Source organism: Lathamus discolor, chromosome 9, assembly GCF_037157495.1.
Source record: "Lathamus discolor isolate bLatDis1 chromosome 9, bLatDis1.hap1, whole genome shotgun sequence".
Classification (NCBI taxonomy): domain Eukaryota; kingdom Metazoa; phylum Chordata; class Aves; order Psittaciformes; family Psittacidae; genus Lathamus; species Lathamus discolor.
Window position 1 is genome coordinate 6,407,418 of NC_088892.1, and position 21,033 is coordinate 6,428,450.

General features: G+C 45.2%; 1 long non-coding RNA gene across 1 annotated transcript; it reads right to left on the reverse strand.

Moving 5' to 3' along the window:
• Positions 1 to 863: 863 nt before the first annotated feature.
• Positions 864 to 11,548, reverse strand: LOC136019617 (uncharacterized). Its single transcript, XR_010614975.1, has 3 exons — positions 11,525 to 11,548; positions 1,425 to 1,519; positions 864 to 908 (listed from the first exon to the last, which is right to left on the reverse strand). It is a non-coding gene; the product is annotated as an uncharacterized LOC136019617 (long non-coding RNA).
• Positions 11,549 to 21,033: the final 9,485 nt, after the last annotated feature.

Here is a 21,033-nt window from a genome sequence, read left to right on the forward strand (position 1 = left end):
CTAACCCCACTCGGTGCTTTCAGAGAAGACCAGGATTTGGAAATGGGAGGGTCTACCCATGTGTAGAAAGAAATCTTTCCTGACAACACTGCCCATTTTGAATGGAAACATCAGATGTTGTCATTTTGGCACATCCCAGCAGTATCACATTTAGCTAGTATTTATACCAGCTTTGTCTGCCCTGTACATGATAGTCCAGGCAACACTGACACAAACCCACTAACAGCTCATCTTTATTTGCCAGCAACACATGACATTTGTTAAGTTTCTTATTCTCTGAAACCATACTTTTATTCAAAGGCTCCTGTGCACCCCCCAGTAAAGCTGTTGACTGCTCCCCTATGTGCTTAGTGGGATCACTACAGAGGACCCTCCAAATCTGCTCTCCCTCCTCAGGAAGTAGCACTTGAGAAGACCCCAGGGAAGAGCAGGGTCTCGGCTCTTCAGGGCATATGTCAGTAGGTCTCTGGAAATTTGAGCCTTCTCCTTCCCATCAGATCCCATTTCAAATCAGATAATTCCAAGCCATTCATCACTACATGCTTAATCTGTCCAGGATTAACAATTCTTCTCTATACCACAATACTGCTCTAAATACAAATTTATTTAGACTTTTAAAATGTGCCAAAATACAAGTCATGTGCTATGTACAGTAACAGCAAGAACAGAGAAAATCAAAATCAGTCTTCAGTGGTGCACAGAGCTTTGATAGGGAAGAGGCAGATTGTTTGGGATTACGTTTAAGGATCTGGATACTACCCCAGGCTAACCTGGCAGGAGGATGTAAATCCATGCAGTCAGTGGAATTGTACATGTTCACCTCCCAAGTTTGACATGTATGGAGAGTTCTGAGGACAGCAAAGGGTCTCCAATAGCATGATGGATGGCTCTTGACTTCTTTGCATATCCTGGTGAGAAAATAAAGCATGGCTATATGGACATATCTGCTCAGGACACTGCCAGAAGCTTTTTTGGAGCATGTACACTTCCTTTAAAAAGTAGAATTACTCCAGCAAGACACCTGGTATCCCTGACTGAAAGATAAAGTTTCTATAGCCAATGATGGTAACCTTCATCTGGAGAAAAAAACACAAGTTATTCCTAAAAGGTGCTCAAATCACCTTCAGTACAGTTCTCCTTTAACCCTGCCATGAAATAAGCAGCTAGAGCATCATCAGAGGTGAAGAACCCTGGAGCCAGGTTGATTTCACATGTTCTCAGTGGAATCACACCCCATTCTTCAAATGAGAACAGGATCAGCTCACTCTACAGACATTGGCTATGCAATACCGCATCAAAATGTACAGCTTTTTCTTGATGAAAAGGCCTGCTCCTGACTTCAGTTCTGTTGGTCAGACACAAGAGCTTCTTCACTGGCCTTAAGGCATTAATGCTAGTCAGAACTTACATCAGAAGAGACTCACCCTCTGAGACACCACAACCTAAAACCATTTCAGGCAGCATGAGTGACTGAGAATTGGAAGGACAATTCTTCTTTCTCATCAGTGATTTCATCCAGCTAAAAAGGAAAGACAAATTTAGCTCTTCAGATTAAATTATCTGCTTTAAATCAGGTGAATCATCCTTCCTCCAGGAAACATGTAGACTATTGCCTGTGTAACTAAATCTGTATAAAGACGTGTTTATTGTCATTGCTGAGCAACTGTGATACTTTGGAAAGGGACAGACTGCAGGTAAAAGGGGTTTTGCGACTGCTTTGTTCTAACTTCTTCACGTACACCTAGAAACTCCAGTTTCTAGCATCATTAGGAGTTGTAGTCTGAAGTACTCTACGTGAATGCCCAGTTGCCTTGTTACACATCATCCTGACTTGTATAAAAGATTGCATATCTGACAGCACATGGTCTCTGATCAGGATGTAAGTTAGGGTGGGAAGTAGCTGAGGTCTGGCTGCACCACAGATGAGGATCCTGGAAAAATCCACATCAAGCGGTTAGAGCTTTTGAAGGAAGTCTTGGATTAACATTTTCAAGTCAGTCTACTTAGATGCAGATTTTTAATTACATTTCTTATTTTAACCTCTGCTCTTCTGAATTGCTTTGGAAGTGTCATTGCTGGTCACTGCTTCCAAGGCTTTGCTTTGCTGTGAGCTTACACACCAAAACCTGAAATAACAAATTACTATTGCAGGGCTCTGATAAATGTGTGGAGGCTCTCAAAATGAGAGTCCATAATGCCAATGTCTCAGTCTTGACCATATAGAACAACAGGCTTTGAATCTGAATCTTCGAAATAGATATCAGACTATAGAGTTAAGTCTCTCCCACATAATACTATGAGCTAATAAGCAACGGGGACTTGGCTGACTTTCACCACATAACATTTGTTTCCTTTGGAGATTTGTTTTTACAGGGACCACACACATGAAAGCCTTTTAAATACCAATGCTAGTGAGCCAAAGTCAGCTCAGCCACGGGGAAAGAAGGGTGGAAAAATACTTCCATAGCATAGTTTCCCCACTCTAAGCCTTGTAACCACCTGCAGAGGCAGTTCAGACCTTGAAGTCAGAGGGTTAGATCCTCCTACAACCTGAATCACTGGAAACCCCAGGGAGCAGTGGGGACAAAGATGTCAGTCTAGGGTAGGAGGAGAGGGAGGAAGCAGAATGTGGGCTCCAAGGCCACCTCCCGCAGCTGGCCCACATGGGGCCCTCACTGTGTTCCAGCAGCACTGGTACCTCTGGGGTCAGACCTGCCACTCCTCCAGACCCCAGAGGCTGTGATGAGTCAGTGCATTTGTGCTGCAGTCCCACACCCTGGGCACACACACTCAAATCTCAGCAGATAACTTTAGCTTCAGATAAGCTGCTGAGATCTGGGAGAAAGAGACCTTTCCATCCTCTGAGGGACCAGCAGAAAGCAAGCTGCAAGTGAAAAGGCAACTTCCTGTGCTAATAAACTTGAGGAGCACACTCAAGACATTCCCAACACACCCAGACACAAAAAAAGTATTAAAACACACAAGTCACCCAAAAGAAAATCCCTCTTGCACTGGATTTCTTCTGGCTCCCTCCTGCAAGTAAATCACCAGAATGAATAAATCTTTCCCAGCTGAAAGCAAATTGCTTGATAGCAGAAAATGAGGCATTCCCAGCCCATGATTTCTCGGGTAAATCCCGCCAGACCCAGTGAGCTCCACAAGCCAAATTCTGGTGGCAGTTCAGTGGCAGCAATTTGCAAGGCTTGCAGAAAGCCATGGAAACATCTGCCACATGCATTGCCTGTGCCCTGGGGGACATGTGGAACCTCACAGAGGTTGTCAGTACATTTTTGCTGACCAAATGATATGATGTATGGTCTGCAACCCCCAGCAAAGGTCACGGCAAATGGAACCACATGAAATCCAGATGTCTCCTTTCTCTGAGGTTGTCCATGGGCTGCATCATAGTAGTCAGGAGACTTAGAATAGAATAGTTAGGGTTGGAAAGGACCTCAAAATCATCCAGTTCCAACCCCCCTGCCATGGGCAGGGACACCTCACACTAAACCATCCCACCCAAGGTTTCATCCAGCATGGCCTTGAACACCACCAGGGATGGAGCACTCACAACCTCCCTGGGCAACCCATTCCAGTGCCTCACCACCCTAACAGGAAAAAATTTCCTACTTATATCCAATCTAAACTTCCCCTGTTTAAGTTTTAACCCGTTACCCCTTGTCCTGTCACTGCAGTCCCTGACGAAGAGTCCCTCCCCAGCATCCCTATAGGCCCCCTTCAGGTACTGGAAAGCTGCTCTGAGGTCTCCATGCAGCCTTCTCTTCTCCAGGCTGAACAGCCCCAGCTTCCTCAGCCTGTCTTCATACGGGAGGTGCTCCAGTCCCCTGATCATCCCTGTGACTTATGATCAAGAATTTAAAAACCTTGATATTTTCATTTTATACAGCAATTCTAACTGACTTACCATGATTGCCAGCCTCTCAAAGTGCCTGCTCAATCTATCATTGGTTTGAAGGGCTTTTCTGATGGAATATTAAGTGATGGAAAGGAAAATCCCATCAAAGCCCTCAGTGGGGATCATGTCACATTCAAGTTGGAAATGCAAGATATTTCCTTTCAAATATTGATCCTCTCTGTCACTCTGAAGGCAGTGACAGTGAAGTCAGGTGACACTGGGGGAGCGTGTATAAAAGATACCCAAACAGCCCATCTCACAAACTTAGAAATGACAACAACAGACCATTCCAGAACTTGTTTTCCATAAGAAATTTCCACTCAGTACACTCAGTCCATGCCATCCCAGACCAAGCCCAAAAGCCTGCAAGATTAGCCATATAAGCATCCTAAGTAAATACCTTCTCATTATCAAATAGTGAATTTGTGTGACCTATAGAACTAGCATTTTAAATAGAAGACAAATGTTGCCTCCAGTGGCCTTAGGAGACATTAAGAGATTTCAAGCTCTGATATTCAGCATAACATAGGACAAAGACTAGAGACCACAATGGGGGCAAATTAAACCAACCTGGAGTTCTTACAGCCCATCTCAGCCTCATTTTAAACTTCAGTGTTGCAAGCATTTGTCAGGTCCCTGCACCCAACACAGTGCTCATGGCTTGTCTAGGTTCAGGCTCACATCATCTTTGGAGCACAGACCCCGCACTAGTGGAAGGCTCACGTGGTGGCACAGCGTGTGCCTGTGCCAGTGCCAACACATCTGGCCTGTGGCAGAGAGCACGGGTGCTGGAAGGCACCCAGGGTGGCTGTAAGGCTCTAAGGAAACCTGTCTCTTGGCAGGAGATGAGTAATCAGTATTTACAGTGCACATTCCAGCTGAGCTCAGCTGTTGTGTAGAAGCTTTGAGCTGTCAGCTACGTAATTGTCATCCAGCTTGCTCACCTTCTACCAGCAGAAACAGCCCAGAGATACAGGCAGCACAAAGGTTTTTACACTCTCCAGGAATTACAAGAGTGGAGTGGGGAGAGTGCTTTTTTGCTGGTGGGATTTTGTTTTCAGGGGACGTTCCCTATCTGGTTTATCCTAAAAATTCACAGAGAACAAGTATAAATGGTGAATTTTAATGGCTGCAGATACTGCTTGGCTATTTGCTTCTGTTCTCCATACCATTTACCTATAATAAACTATTGATAGTCATTTCAATCTGCATTGAAATTTAAAGGTAGATACAGCAATAAAAGACTCATTTAGCTACATTAAAAGACAAACTTATCTATTCAAAGTCTTGTACAAACTGGAATACAGGAAAGACCATTCTTTAAAAATCAATGAACTGAGATTCCTCGTTTGTAGAGCTGCAGACACTCACTCCAGAAAGATGCAGACTCATTGCAGTCAGGCGGAATGGAAGAACAATAAAACCCATTATAACATACCAGGTCAGCACTCACCTTCAGCCCCCTTTCTCCAGCAACCAGAACCCACACTGCAAGCTAAACCAAACCAAATCTAATTCTTCTTCTCCCAGAAGTACTACCGGCTTTGAAAAGTTGGGTCTTGCATGCAGCAGCCAGCAATATCCTGTTTGTTTCTAGTACAGGGCAACCTTGAGCACAGTGAACATGGGAAGTAAGCAGGTTCCAAACACATGCTGATATGCAAAGCCCTGTCCCTAGCAGCTATTGATGTATCTCCAGGGATTCTGGATACCTCCTGAGAACCTACACAGAGGTACATGTTTTATCTCTAAGGTTACAGTATGGAAATGCTGCAAGACACTCACCTTCTAAATAGCTCTATTTTAAGTACTGAAACTCTGAACTTCTGCAGCTCTTCCACTGTTCCCTCCATGCAGAATTGTACTGACAAGTGAGAGATGGCTTCAGGCAGGAGTTCTTCTCTTTGTCTACAGTGTGATCATCAAGAGGCATTCTCCTGCTCCATTAATGTCCTTAACAGACTCAGAGGAGGGAAGCATCTCATCCAGTGACTGTCAGTGCTTTGGTACTCACCTCTTTAGGAAAAAAAGTTATACCCTTTTTTCCTGTTGAAAATCTGCAGTTTGCTGAAACCTAGGTCATTGTTCGACATCCCAGAGGAGTACCAGATGACATGGAAGCTATTGGGCTACAAGCTGACACCAGAAACTCCACAGTGATGCTTTTGATGCTATTTAATCTTTAAGATTATGCAGGTTCTGTTCATTAGGAAACCCCCCCCAAGATACATAGTTACTACACATTGCTCACAGATTATTTTTTCTTCCTCATTAGATGAAATTCCCAGCCTGGAAAACTTTGTGAAACACAGTATAATTAAACAGGAGAATCAGAATCATACCGGAACATCAGGGTTAGTATCCAAAAGCTGGATCAAGCACCAGAAGAAACTCCTGGTGTCATCTGAAGGTGCTGTCAACTACATTCCTGATTCAATGAGCTCTCATAAGTGCTACCCAATAGCAGCTACGTAACCACGAAAAATTAACAAGAATAGTAGGAGATCAGGCATCAGATAAAGCACATTTCCACTGAGGATGGTCTGTATATGGGATGCATGGGGACAAGTGGCTCAAGTCAGAAAAACAACTGATGAAATGCTGTTCTAGTGCAAAACCAAAATCAGGCTCAACCCCAGTAAGCTGCAAGAACAGGGTATCAGTAGCAGCCTGGCTTTACCAAGGGCCCTGTGGTAACCACAGTCCTTTCCTCTACCAGCATCAGATAACTACAAAGGAGAGGGTCCTCCTGCAGCAATGGCTTCAGCCCCAGTGCTGAGTGCACATTAAGTCCCAGCAGAATGTCACTATCCCACCTTTATACCACAAGATAGAATGTATTATCGTAACTGCCACTACTTTTGTCCATCTCCTGCTTTATTCTAACCTCCAGAGAAAGGCAGCCCAGCTGGCTGCAGCCCCACTACAGAAAAAGGGTACAGCCATAAATACTAACAGGCCATTGTTTGCTCTTTGTACCCATGAAGTGCTTTGCTGCTCCAAGTTAGTTTTATTCTGTTTCCAATTAGGAATCCAAACTGCTTGTTGGATTAGGTGATTCCACTCACTAGGCAACCCAAGAAATATTTGCAGTTTCATCTTTACATTTATTAACCCAAAAAGCACACAGAGCATTCTACTCAAATACCTCTTACTCAAGATTAATTCAATGCCCACAACACAGTATGAATCGCCTTTGCATACCTCCTGGGGATGGTCATGACTTGTTTCATTGTGGTCACCCTGCAACGAGCCAACCCTCAGCACTGCTGGCCCAAACCTCCAGTTTGTGGGCTGAGTGTAGATATAACCCTGAAAGTGAACTGTGAAAGGCACAGATTGTCTCACTTTTAGCCCACAGAAGCCCACTCATCTCCAGGCTGGTTATAACAGAGATGTTACTCTTTTCTTTATGGCACTCTTTCCCCACACCATTGTAGGCCTCCTTCCTTGCTTCTTCCATTGATGCGTGAAAGGCAGACCTGCAGAGAGAGGTCTAGCTGTACTTCCTGCAGTGCTGATCACAATCCACACCCCACACACCACTCCCAGAGACGCAGTAACACCAGCGCACGCTGGCTCCCTGTGAGGCTGGCAGATGTGACAGGAGATATTTGGGAAGCATAGATGATGCACCAGTTCCGTGCACAAAGGGCACCTCCGCTGTGCCTTGCAAAGCGGCACAGACCTGCAGAGCGCCCATACGAGCTCATGTGCTGGCCAGCAATCACACTGCAAGGGCCTCATTCGAGCTGTGCGCCACTTCCTCGGGCCGTGGGTGTCTGTTGGACAACAACGATGCCACCCAGTGGTAAAACCGAGAAGCAGAGTGGAAATAACGATGCGTGGTCAGGGGCGGCTCGGTTTAGAGTAACTGCTGCTCACGACAGCGCTCTTGGGTTTCTAGAAGTGAGAGGAAAGACACATGGGAATGACGAGCGGTCACTATGCTTTAGTAGCAGCACTGCTGCAGCTGTGAGTCAAGAAATCTCCAGGAAGGACTTGCAGTAACATTAGCCCATCTTTTGTACAAATTTCTATGGCAAGAAATTAGTCACCTCCCCTTCTAACCACTTGGCATGAAGACCATGGTGAGGCAGACTGTGCCCCTGCAGCCCAGGTTGGTCCATGGTGAGGCAGATATCCCCCTGCAGCCCCAATGCACACCCCATACCAGAGCATAGGGATGGCCCAAAGGAGGCTGTGACCCCATGGGAAGTCCGTGCTGGAGCAGGCTCCTGGCAGCACCTGTGAGCCCACGGAGGGGCCCACACCAGAGCAGTTCATGAAGAACTGCAGCCTGTGGGAAGGATACACATTGGAGAAGTTCCTGGAGGACTGTCTCCCATAGGAGAGACCCCACACTGGAGCAGGGGAAGAGTGTAAAAACAAAGGAGCAGCAGAGACAAGATGTGATGAACTGCGTGCAACCCCCATTCCCCATCCCCCTCCACCACTCAGGGAGGAGGTGCAGAGAGAAATCAGGAGTGAAGTTGAGTCCAGGGAGAAAAAAGAGGTGGGAGGAGGGCATTATAAGATTTTGGTTTATTTTCCATTATCCTGTTCTGAATTGATTGACAGTAAATTAATTTCCCTAAACAGAGTCTGGTTTGCCCATGACGGTAATTTGTGAGTCATCTCTCCCTGTCCCACCACAACAGATTAAAGCACACTCTTCCAAGAGCCTAACAACAAAGCAAACTCCATTACCACAAGCTCACCTGAGCCCATGAGCTTTGAGCTTCCCTCAATTTTGAATGGTCAGTCAGGTCTGGACCACTGCTTCTTGGGAATGGTACAGGTAGATCTATACACATATTTCAGTTTGCATATTGGGATTTCCCATCCCTAAAGTAGAAAAGGAAGACAAACATACTCTGGGTTTTGCCTTAAAAGATCAAAAGCAGAATTGCCCTTGCTTTAGTTATACTAGCTTATCATTTGAAATATTTCTAGGGAAAAGAAGCTTCAGAGATGGCATTTTAGCTCAGTCAATATTGCACTGAAACATTAGCTGTAATGTGACATATTTGATTCAGGTCAGACTACTCTGCTCTTGTGAGAGCTCACCTGGAGCATTGTGTGCAGTTCTGGTGTCCTCAACATAAAAAGGACATGGAACTGTTGGAACAAGTCCAGAGGAGGGCCATGAGGATGATCAGGGGCTGGAGCACCTCCTGTATGAAGACAGGCTGAGGAAGTTGGGGCTGTTCAGCCTGGAGAAGAGAAGGCTGCGTGGGGACCTCAGAGCAGCCTTCCAGTACCCGAAGGGGGCCTATAGGGATGCTGGGGAGGGACTCTTCATCAGGGACTGTAGTGACAGGACAAGGGGTAACAGGTTAAAACTTAAACAGGGGAAGTTTAGACTGGATATAAGGAAGAAGTTCTTTACTGTGAGAGTGGTGAGGCACTGGAATGGGTTGCCCAGGGAGGCTGTGAGTGCTCCATCCTTGGCAGTGTTCAAGGCCAGGCTGGATGAAGCCTTGTGTGGGATGGTTTAGTGTGAGGTGTCCCTGCCCATGGCAGGGGGGTTGGAACTGGATGATCTTAAGGTCCTTTCCAACCCTAACTATTCTATGATTCTATGATTCTAAATGAAGGCTTTGCAGAAGCTAATTATTGCTTTGTTTCATGTGGCCCATTGGGTGATGATAGTAAGAAACCATTCCAAATTAGAACAGACTAGGAACAGACTATGTGACAACACAGCTTTCTCCCCTTTAATGTAAGGTCTGCTAAGCCAGCATAGACAATTGGTTGAAGGACTTGTGAAACACTTGAAGTTATCTGGCGCTTTACCTTGAGGCTTTCTTGATCCCCTTTGGTAGGTGTCCTCCTCTTCGCCTCTCCCAGTAGGAAGCACTTAGAGGCAATGCCAGCAGATGGCAACCCAATGGAGTTTGTGTAGCAGCTCTTTGAGCCATGCAAGCATCAGCGTGGGCAGCCAAGCAGCTGCTCCCTGGCCTCAGCAAAGCAGCAAGAGGAGCACAGGAGTTCTGTGTTGTTACAATTAAATCTTTGATGGAGCGGAGAGACCAAACAGCATATCTATCTGGGTGGCTTAGGCCTTAGCCAACCACGCTGCAGCAGAGACGTCTCCACAGTACTCCCATTTTGATAGCCTTTAACTCATTCCATAAATTCTTACTGGTTTCTCAGTGCTGACACATTGGAAGTTCACACCACATGCATGTGGTCACTGATTGCTGTGACTTAGTGTCAGAATCTCCCTTTTTACTTCCACACCCTTGTGTTCAAGGCCAGGTTGGATGAAGCCTTGTGTGGGATGATTTAGTGTGAGGTGTCCCTGTCCATGGCAGGGGGGTTGAAACTAGATGATCTTGGTCCTTTCCAACCCTAATTATTCTATGATTCTATGATTCTAAGTAGAGTCCAGTCTATTCTTGAACCTGTGCTTCTGCATTTACAGAGGGGAGAATTTAGACCTGAAACAGTGGAGATGTCTCAGTCTTGCCAGCAACTGAACAAACCCTAAACTCAGGCACATACTCCTTCAACACGAGTTATCTTGAGAAGGGATGAAAGGCTGAAAACTATCCCAACACAGGGTGATAACTACAAAGACAAACACATATGGAAGGACTACTTGAAGTGTCCATTTTGGACTCATTGAAGCGGATATGAGTGAGCTGTCTAGTGAGGGAAGAAACTACAGCAACATCTACCTAATTAGTGGCAGGGCTGGAGACAGGAAGTCCCATTCACTGAACCAGCTGATGGAGCTCACTGATGAAGCTGGTGCTTTTAACAAAGACCTCAGTGACTGTGCTGGAGGGCTGCTTTCCACCCCCTCACCCAGGACACATTAGCAGTAGCTTTATGTTAATTTCTGTTGGCTGAAAAGCTAGTCATTTTAGGAGACATTTAGATTTCTGAGAGGAAGTCCTTATTAATATTCATCTCAGCTTCTATAAATATATTTCTAATCCACTGCAGGATTTAGTAGGCTGTGAATGTCAGATGTGTCACTGTGCACATTGGATCTGTTACAGAGCAGGGACTGTGTCAGGTCATGTGGGTCTCAGAGCAGGAGTGAGCCCATGCTGTGACAAGGATTGATGCTAGCTCACTAGCTATGTGATGTGGAAGGTAGCATATCCATGTTTCTGGTATGGAGCTGGACAAGTCCCAGGAAAAGCACATATGATATCTCACAAGCTGTAGTCCTTTTCTCCATCTCCTGGGCAAAGCAATTATCCGTCACACTTTAAACTTTGCTACTCCGTGCCAAAACCCTGCTCTGTGGTATAGCCACAATCCAGCTGAACAGAGACATCCCCAAAGTGGCACCATTTTCTAGACTCTCCCCACACACAGTCCCATGCACTCACCTTCCCACATGCTTGCACTCCTCCATCAATAAGAACTGGTTCCAGGATAAGAAAACTTTTTCCCAAACCAGTCTCAGCCACAGCAGATGCAAAATATTCATTGTTTTAGTTGCCCTGTTGTAAAGCCTCTGATGTTTTCAAAGTATCCAGAAGGTATGCAATGGGATCCATGAACAAAACCATGACATGCCCTGGACCCCAGGAAGTAATATTTCCAGAACAAACAATATAGGTATTGTAATAACATTACTTTACTCACATGTTGGGAGGGGCTGCATCACAGGCTGGCTAAAGAGCTTCTGATTCCTTTATATTCCGCACACCAGCTATAAGAAACAGCCATGGGGAAGATAAAACTAAAGGCAAGTCCTATAAAGCAAGTCATCACCAGACTAACACCACCAAGGTGCTATTACACCTTATTAGAAATCAGCCTGCTCCATGCCTCAGTCAGGCAGTCCTGAGGTAGATTCAGAGTGATGCTAAAGAAAGATATCTTCTCTAGCATGGAATACATCCTTCAGAGATGAGGCAGGCAATAACTCATTCTAGTATAACTATTCCCTGTAGTAAATAGCATTGGATTTGTTTCTGGAATAACTAGCTCATTACCTCAGCTGTGGCAGAAGCAGCAAGTGCCAGCCATCTGGAGTGCTAGATGGCCTGTTGCCAGCATAGCTCTGATGCTGTGGAAGAAAGAGGTGGGGAGCAGGGGTGAACTACAGCAACAAGCATGTGTACAGCATAGAGAAGGGAGAGCAAGGGAAGGAACATGTGAAAAAAACAAAGGAAGAGAGAACTACTCTTAAAAAGTTCATAATTGATGCCTAAGAGCAAGCAGATGATGCAAACAAGGTCATTTCAAGCTTGTGAGCATGAAGATGGGGGAAAGATGAGCTAACCAGAGAGCAAGACTGAGGGAAGAAAAAAGTAGAAAGCCATTGAGGAAAGTGCTTAACTCACTAAAAATCCCTGGACAGTGAGAACACCTTGACCTGAACACCAAAGCTGCAGCAGAGACATCACAATACAGTCCTCTGCCATGTTTGCAGATCAAGGCTTGTCTGCTTGCTAAGGGCCTGTAACACTTGGCACTCAGACTTCCTGTAGACTCCCCATGGTGTGTTTGGCACAAACTGTCATCAGGCTTTCCTTGCCTTATCTCGATATGAGAGCACAAGAGCACTCAGGTGAATTCAGGTCTTTCACATGGCCCAAAGTGCTTTACCCTTTTCAGGTTACAAACTCAATACTGTAACTAACTTATCAACATAAAAACAGTTACTATGCAACCACACACAGACACTTCCTAGAAACACAAGTACAAAACAAACCTTAAAACCCACAAACAAGAAGATCCCTCCCCCTTTCAACACCCCCCAAAGAAAACCTCAAAAGAAGTACTATTTGCTATATACAGGAGACCACAAAGCACCAAAATCCAGTGACTTTATCAGAACACACAATAACCCTCAAAATTGACCAAACAACCTACCCTCTGCTAAGGGCTTACAGACCTTTTAAACAAAGGCTTGCTAGCAAGGATTGGTTCAAAGCAAAGGCCAGGTGCAGCCAGAGTACTTAAAGGAAATGGGGCAAGATGATTTCCTTTGTTTTTTCCTGGTATTTATAGTTATTGGTAAGGTAATAGAAAAGAAATTGTAACACTTCAATAGTATTTCAGTTTTATACTAGCTTGAAATGCAAGAAGACTGTTTCCATCTTTTATCTTTATGGGCTCTTAAAGTCAGGTTCTTTGTGCTGCAAGGGATTACAGGAAAAATGTGAATATAGAGTCTGGGTGACTGTGTTTGCCTTCTGTTGATGTGTGGCCATCAATCAGACTGTAGTACTCTCCTCTTTTCAAAATGAAAGCCTCTAGTCGGTGCCTCCCCATCTTTAATTCCTCATTCCCTCAGGCTCCTTAAAGAAAACTGTTCTACTGTTTAAGAAGCTGCATGTGAGAGTCATGCCTGCAGAGGGCTAATGGGATGTTGCTGTTCTGCAGAGCTGGTATCTCCATCACTGGAAGCAGGGAGAATAAAGCTTTCTCTGTAAAGGACAGGCAAGTGGGGTTTAGGCAAAACATAATAAAGAGTTTTGCATTTTTTTCCCAAATTAAAATATGCTGGTTTGGGGTGATTCTAGGGAGGAAGTGTTGTTTCACAGGCAACCAGGAGGCCAGCAACTAACTAAGAAGCTAAATTAACTCTGAGTTCATCTGGCCTTGTTTGTCACAGATGAGGTAAGACAACTGCTTTTGAAGCTGCTGTAAAACCTGAGTAGTAGCACCTAGGTAATAACCAAGCCCCAGGCTGGTGGTTGCTGTGAAGTTGTGGCAGCTGATGCTGCAGGCAGAGCTTTTCTATCAGCCACTGGCTTTCAGGGGCTTGGGTTTTAATTGTGCTTTCTGAAGTGTCTCAGTGAATCTGCACTGTGTCAGCTTCAAGCAGTTGCTATCCCAGCCCAGTTCACTGCTTGGCTCTTGTTCACCACCACTCTTTCACTGGCATTCTCATCTAGTTCTGCCATTACTTGCACCTTGTAGGTTTTAACTTGTCCATTGCACAACAAACATATATATTACAGAGATGATTGCTTTTATCTGCTGGAGTCCCAGAGTGATTTGGAGATTCATGGTTGGATAATGGAGTTTGAATAGGAGATGCTGTCTACAGTAAGTGACTGAGGAGTTCTTGTATCTGTCTTCTTCCAGAAATTAATATATCTCTCTTCTTTATGTCAGAGTCTCCAGGACCTCTGTAATGAAAAGCACCGCTTTTGTTTCCCTAAGGACATCTGGGAAGAAGGCGGTGCTTTGCTGCTTTCAGCCATCTAATGAGGAAAGGGGTTGTGTGAGTAAGCAGGTAGCCTGGGAGCTTCTCTTTTGTGAACAGAGCAAATTTCATTTGTGCAAAGAGAAACGTGGGGCTTAGGCTGAATTATCAAATGCATTATAACAACAGATCACTTGCCTTTGCAGTGATTTAATTATCAAAGATTTTCCAAATGAAGGGAGGGGGGAGCCAGAAAAGGGGCAGAGCATTTCCTGAGGGAAGTGTCAGCCTGCCAGTTGCATCCTTTACCTGGATATCTCAGGTCAAGGTCATTAAGGGAAGGTGTCATGGTGCAATCATTTGTGCTGCCAGGCACCAGCTTTTCCATGATGTGGCATATATATTGCCATATAGAAATAGATGTGTAAGTCAAAATATTCAAGTGAATACTTTGAGCACTGAAGGCCACTTCTGTCCCCAGAACAAAGCCACCGTCATGCATAATAAAAGCCATATCAGACCCTGTCTTACCACTAGACTGTGCTTTTCTGAGACAAACAGCAGGAAAGAAATCTCTATTCTCTTCATTTCTGTTAAAAATGTTTTCTTGTCTACAGGAAATATTTGGTAGAAGACAGCTCCTAGAGCGCAGGTCATGCATTGCAAACTGTGTGTACATTTTACATAATATAAGGCAGCTTGTGGAATTATAGCCACTGAAAAGGAAATATCTCAAAATACAAAAGAGCCAGAGAAATATTATGCCTAGAAAAAGTGGTGGCCCAAATCTTCCTGCTGCTTCAAAGGAGATCAGCTGCTTCAGGAAAATCTAGAAATTTAAATTCCCTTCAGAGAACCTATCTTTACATTAGCAGAGTTGATTATAGTGCAGGGTGTTCAGATGGTCTTCAGAGGCTGGACTTCACTCTTCCCCAGGAGAATTTAAGTTGCGTTACTGAAATAGACTGATCAGAGGAACCTTCCAAGGCAAAATCAGTGCCAGCATAGAAAATACACTTCACCTTTGCTATTTCCTTTTAAATGGTGGCAAGTGCACTATTTAAAAGTAGATTGAGTGAAGTGCTTGTGAATGTACTGCAGGGAAGAGCTTTCACTGTGACAGGGAGAAAAGAGATTTCCTTTCCTAACAACTCTGCTTTTGGTGAGAGGGGAATACATTCATCCAAGTCACTGCTGGGTGGACACACAACCAGGTGCAGAGAGAAGGTGCTGGTTTAATTGTGAGACCTTCTGGGTTTTTCCACCTGCTTTTCCTTACTCCTAGCAGAGTAGCCTCTGCTCACCAGAACATATAGTGGATGAAAAAGCTAAGAATGAACTCACTGTTGTGAGGAAGCTTCAGGGAGCTGCAGCCCACCACAAATGGTGACCTCATAGGATGTCCTTAAGGTTTAGCCTGGAATACAAACATGAATACTTGGATGTCACCTTGGGCCAGCAAGAGTGAATCACCCAGGAAATTTCTGTACTGTCCTCAGTGCTGTACTACAATTTAAAACCTAGCAGAGGCAAGGTAATATTTCACAACCACTACCAGAGAAAAGGCAATTCATCTTCCTAAGAGCGACCAGCTCTTTCCAGTCTACTGCAGCCCCTGTGAAACGGGACTGCCCATGCTGTGCCTTGGCAATAGAAGTCACCAGAATCAAGCACTTGCAGAGAACAATTATGTTCTGCAAAGGAGCTGAGAGCTGCTGAGGTGGTGCTGTGGCAGTGAGTGATGCAGATTAGCTCATCCTGCTGATGAGGGATGCAGGCACGTGGTCCATCTTGGAAGTCAGGAGCAGTTGGCTGATACCCAACCAACCGAAAAAGCAGATGCTAAAACCTTCTTTAATATTCTGCTGACAGCACTGTGGAGGTTATATGGGAATAAACGGGAACCAGCTGCCCAAGGCTGCTTTCCCACTGCAGCCCTGTGTTGTATGACCCTCTCACTGAAATATGAATATTGCAATGAATTGGCTTTGCTCCCACAAGTGTTGTGTGAGCCTGAGGTGGGCTGGGGGTGGGGGAAAATGGCTTGGGAAGGACAAGGATGAACAGTGTACATAAGCAATAGGAGAGGAATTGGAGTGGTTAGGTGTGGGACTGTGCGTGAAGAGATGAATACTGCTAAAGCAGTGAGGGGAAGCTCAGACTTGAGGAGATAACAAATTCTAGACCTTGTAAAAGGTCTCTCCAGTCTTATAAGAGCATTTACCTTGACTACCAGCAGGTTTTGAAAGAGGCTTTTCCAGTGTCACAAGTGTGAGATTATTTTAAGCTACAAAGCCAAGTCCTGTGAAACATAACAGGCCAATCTCTGCTCTGTGCCGAGCAACAGGAACTTGTCAGTGGGTTACACCAGTCCTGGCTGCAGTCTCAGAGCTTTGGCAGTTGTAGCATCCAACAGAGATATGGTGAATTCCAGAGGGTCTGCCACCTATAACATGAAGTGGGCTAATTCAGAGCCCAAGGAAATACAGCACCTTCAGGTGCTGCAAGCCATCTGTTAGCCTGTAGCAACTGAGCAATTCAGCTTTTGCAGACAGCCAAGGGACCAGGAGTATATCAAATCCCACTCTGCTCAGCACTTGTAAGGCCACGGTTGAAATACTGTGTTCAGTTTTGGTCCCTGCTGTACAAAAAAGATGTGGACAGGTTGGAGAGGGCCCAGAAAAGGGCCACAACAATGGTCTTTTTCAGAGGACTCAGAAGTGTGTTGTATGAGAGGGAGCTGAGAGAACTGGCCTTGTTTAGGGTTCAGAAAAGGTTTACCGGAGACCTTATCAGCATATGCTAGTATTTTAAAGGGTGGCTACAAAGAAGATGGAGACTCCCTTTTTACAAGGAGTAACATGGAAAAGGCAAGGGGTGATGGGCACAAGTTACTCCTGGGGAGAATCCGATTGGACACAAGAGGATGATTTTTCACACTGAGAATAATCAGCCATTGGAATAACCTTCCCAGGGAAATGGTGGATTCCCCAGTGTTGGACACTTAAGATTTGGCTGGACAGTGTCACTGGTAGTACAGCTGAAGCAGGAAGAAACATTGATAATAAATTGTATGCAGAAGCAGATAATGTGCCTTCTCCTCCCTATTACACAGGACTAAAATCCTAGGAAATGGAAACAGATTTTGTTGGCACTAGTGGCTAAGACAGCAAATTACTATCTCTTCCAGAAGTGGAGATAGAGCATTTAATAGCTTTACAGAGAGCAGCACTAGCATTGAGTTGACACAGGTTTAACATTTCCTAAAGCCATTGCCAGGGAAGGGCTGAATGCCTTTGCATCTCCAGTGGGAGTCACGCGAGTGTATGCAGAGTAAACCTGGTCCAGAATGTTTAAATGTCCTTTAATCTGGGTACATGGAACTGCTGTTTAAATGACAGCAGGGACCTGCCAGAGCAAATGCTAGTCTTCAGCAATAGCGTGGCATCTATGAAGTGTTCCTTTTCAGTACCCTCCCCTGTAGCAATGCACATCTCATGTGGCCACTACATGTGCCCAGCGAGGAGGCTTCCTACTGCTTCACAGGACAAGCAGCCTGTTGCTCTTCGAAAGAGAGCAAGGCAGGGTCTTGTGTACATTTAACATCTGAGAAAAAGAACCAGGTGACCAAGCAGAGGACTTCATGTGTGTCATGCAGGAGAACCATGTGGTGAGTTCTTCTGGGTACAGATCTTTATCCATATTGAAAATGAGTCTTCATCCATAGAAGCAATAAAGCAACTTCTGTTGGTAGCATCTTAAAAAGAAAAAGAGATCACTCTTCTGATAAGAAGGGATGCTTGCTCAGCAAGGTTTTTGTACAGGCACTTCACAGAACAGTGGCTTCCCAGACAGCTTAATCCCAGAGACAGAAGGGAAATGTAGTTTGTGACACATAGGCTGGGAAGGGGCCAAAACTGACTATTAATAATCAGGCACATTAGTTAAGCACAGTCACACAGTGACATTTATTCTTTGCTTCACCAAAAATGAACAATAATGAAGTGAGGCTGCCCAGTGAGCTTGTTTGGTGACTGACCCAGAGGCTGGGGAAGAGGGACCTTGTGACTGCTATTAGACAAAAAGAGGCATCAAATGGAAAGACTCCTGGCTTTACCATAAATGTATAGCAGCTGTGTCATGACTCAGACTGAGAGTCTGTCTGGGCTGACATCCTGTCTCCACTCTTGGTAGAAAGCAGTAGACACTAAAAATTGTTGTATAAAGAAGCCTCCAGTGAAACAAAGTGGGAACTCAAACACAGACACTGTGCAGTTTTCCTTCCTTTGTCTTCATGCTGTCTGTTCTTCAAAACTGTGGTGAAAACTGGTGGCAGAGCAGAGATGGCAGTGTCTGCATCTATAGCAGTGCCTGCATCTATGGCTGTATTTCAACCATGTTTCCTCCAAACAGGTTTAGAAAGAGTTCATCCAGCCCGGGATGGAGCTGAGATCTGAAATGTCAATGTGGGTGGGCACAGTTCTCTCAGCTGCATATTTTGTAAATGAGAACTGAGAAAAGAGATTTTCTTTAAGACTGGAATTAAAACAAACCAACCAAAGAAGTAAAAAGTGATGGAATGGGGTCATCACAAATTGTTTTCCATTCAGTATACTGTCATGATTCTTATTTAATGCTAGCAACTGCCCCTCCACCCCCACCCTGCCAGTATAGGCATGAGCCCATCTGTTAACTGTGAATCATGTAAATAAGGAGGCATCAGAGATTTCAGAGAAAGGTTGCACTGTTTTGCAGCCAGCATTCCCCACACTCTACCCACTCTGCATTCAGCTCTATGGTCTGGCTTAGGACGGTTTGGTTAGAATTCAGGGAATAGGTTCTGGAAGTTATGCCTCAGGGGTGCCTGCAAATAGGGAGTTAGTGAATACTTGAGCGTATGAGCTCTGGGCTGAGACCAGAATACCATCCTGCATAACAGTGAATGCCACCTTTAGGATGGTTCTGCTCAGGATTTGATCTCTCAAGAAAAAGCCTTTTACTGATCAGCATTGTAGGCACAGTGCTGCCTGGCAAATTCAGGTGGTACCTCTGACTGTAGCATGAGAGGTACACATTTTAACATGTGTGATTATAGCTGAGACCTTCCTCACATCATCTGTGGTGTGAAAAGCACCTTTCAGGGAATCACATCTAAACCTTAACCCTACAAACTATTAATGCACGCAGGAATCCGTGTGAAGCCCTGTCGTGGTTTAAGCCCAGCCGTAAATCAGAACCATGCAGTCTCTCTCTCACTCCCTCCCTTCCCCCCCACCCCGCTCCCAGAGGGATGGGGAGGAGAATAGAAAGAATGTAACTCCCATGGGTTGAGATAGGAACAGTCCAGTAACTAAGGTATAACACAAACCACTGCTGCTACCACCAGTGATAATAATGATAAGGGAAATAACAAGGGAAGAGAATACAACCGCTCACCACCCGCTGACTGACACCCAGCCCGACCGAGGAGTGAACTCGCCCTTCCGGGTAACTGCCCCCAGTTTTACATCCTGGCCATGCCGGTGCTGTGGTATGGAATACCTCTTTGGTCAGTTTGGGTCAGGTGTCCTGTCTCTGCTTCCTCCCGGCTTCCCCTCCTCCCTGGCAGAGCATGAGGCTCACAAAGTCCTTGGTCAGAGTAAACATCACTGAGCAGCAACTGAAACCATCGGTGTTATCAGTGCTGTTCCCAGGCTGAAAGTCAAAACCACAGCACTGCACCAGCTACTAAGAAGGAGAAAAATGACTGCTACTGCTGAACCCAGGACAAGCCCACAGGAGTCAAAGGGCTCTTTGCTCACAGACAAGCCCATCTCTGGGTGGGCTGAGATGGGCTTTGTGGCACATCCAGTAGCTCATGAGCAGCTCAACCACTTGTCCATGGACTAGTGGTAACACTGAAGGCAATGCTGTCCACAGACAGAGCATGGAGCCATGCAGCGTGGAAATGAGATGGAAATAACAAAATGAACAAGCAGATTTTCAGGCTCCCTCAAGAATAGCCACAGTTTCAGACAACATTTGAAGTGACTAAACCAGAGCGGCCCACTGTCATGCGAGCACCTCTTGGTTTGTATCTTAGCAACTGGCCAGCCAAAAGCAGACCATCAGCACATCTGAAGGCCTCTCCAGACTCACCTGAAGCTTTTGAGTCTAAAAACTGTGCTGAACTCCCTAGAAATAGGCACTGCTGCAAGAACTGACCTACTTCAGAAATAATATTCCAGAGCATGGGCTGGAGAAGACAGGATCTGTTTTAAGTTCTGTCCCTGAGTCATTGTTCAATTAATTTTTGCCAAGACCCACAGGGACCTGTGTGGGACCTTGATGGAGGGTGGCTGACATGTATTTTCAGTTCGGATCCAGGTGGAACCTGCTTTTTTAGCTCTTTGCTCCCAGGGTTGTCTACACGACCCTGCTCACTGCCAGTTGGCCCTTCCTGAGCTGCTTCTCACTGACATACCTAGAGCACTGGAATTCTCCTCTGAGTGGTGTTAACACCATTTTGGGGACCTGTAATGCTTTCTTCACAAGCTCACTCAAGAAAATGAAGTTTAGGACTGTTCCAGACAGAATTCTGTGTTGGACAATGTAGCCCCTCACTGGCAACAGTAAATCAAATTAGAAATGTTCCTAAAATTTAGGATTAACATCAGACCAGGCTGGATTTCCTCGGTTATCTATGGGAGAGAGTAAGTTTCTATAAATAAACTGAAGCATTGCAATATTTCTGATGAAGTTCAAGACAAATCCAAACTGTCAAAACAGCCCGAAGCCTTTCAAAGCAACAAGACCCTTTTAGTCACAAACACATAAGTATTTTCAGATACACTGGACTGGACAAAACAAGCCAGTGTGGGAATGCAGAGAGGGAAAGGAGCTGGGCTTTGCTGGAGCAGCAGGCACATGACCACATGCATTCAAGTAGCACTCAGTGCTGACAGATTGCTTTTAGGGGTGAGGTACAAATAAATATTCCCCTTACGGAACA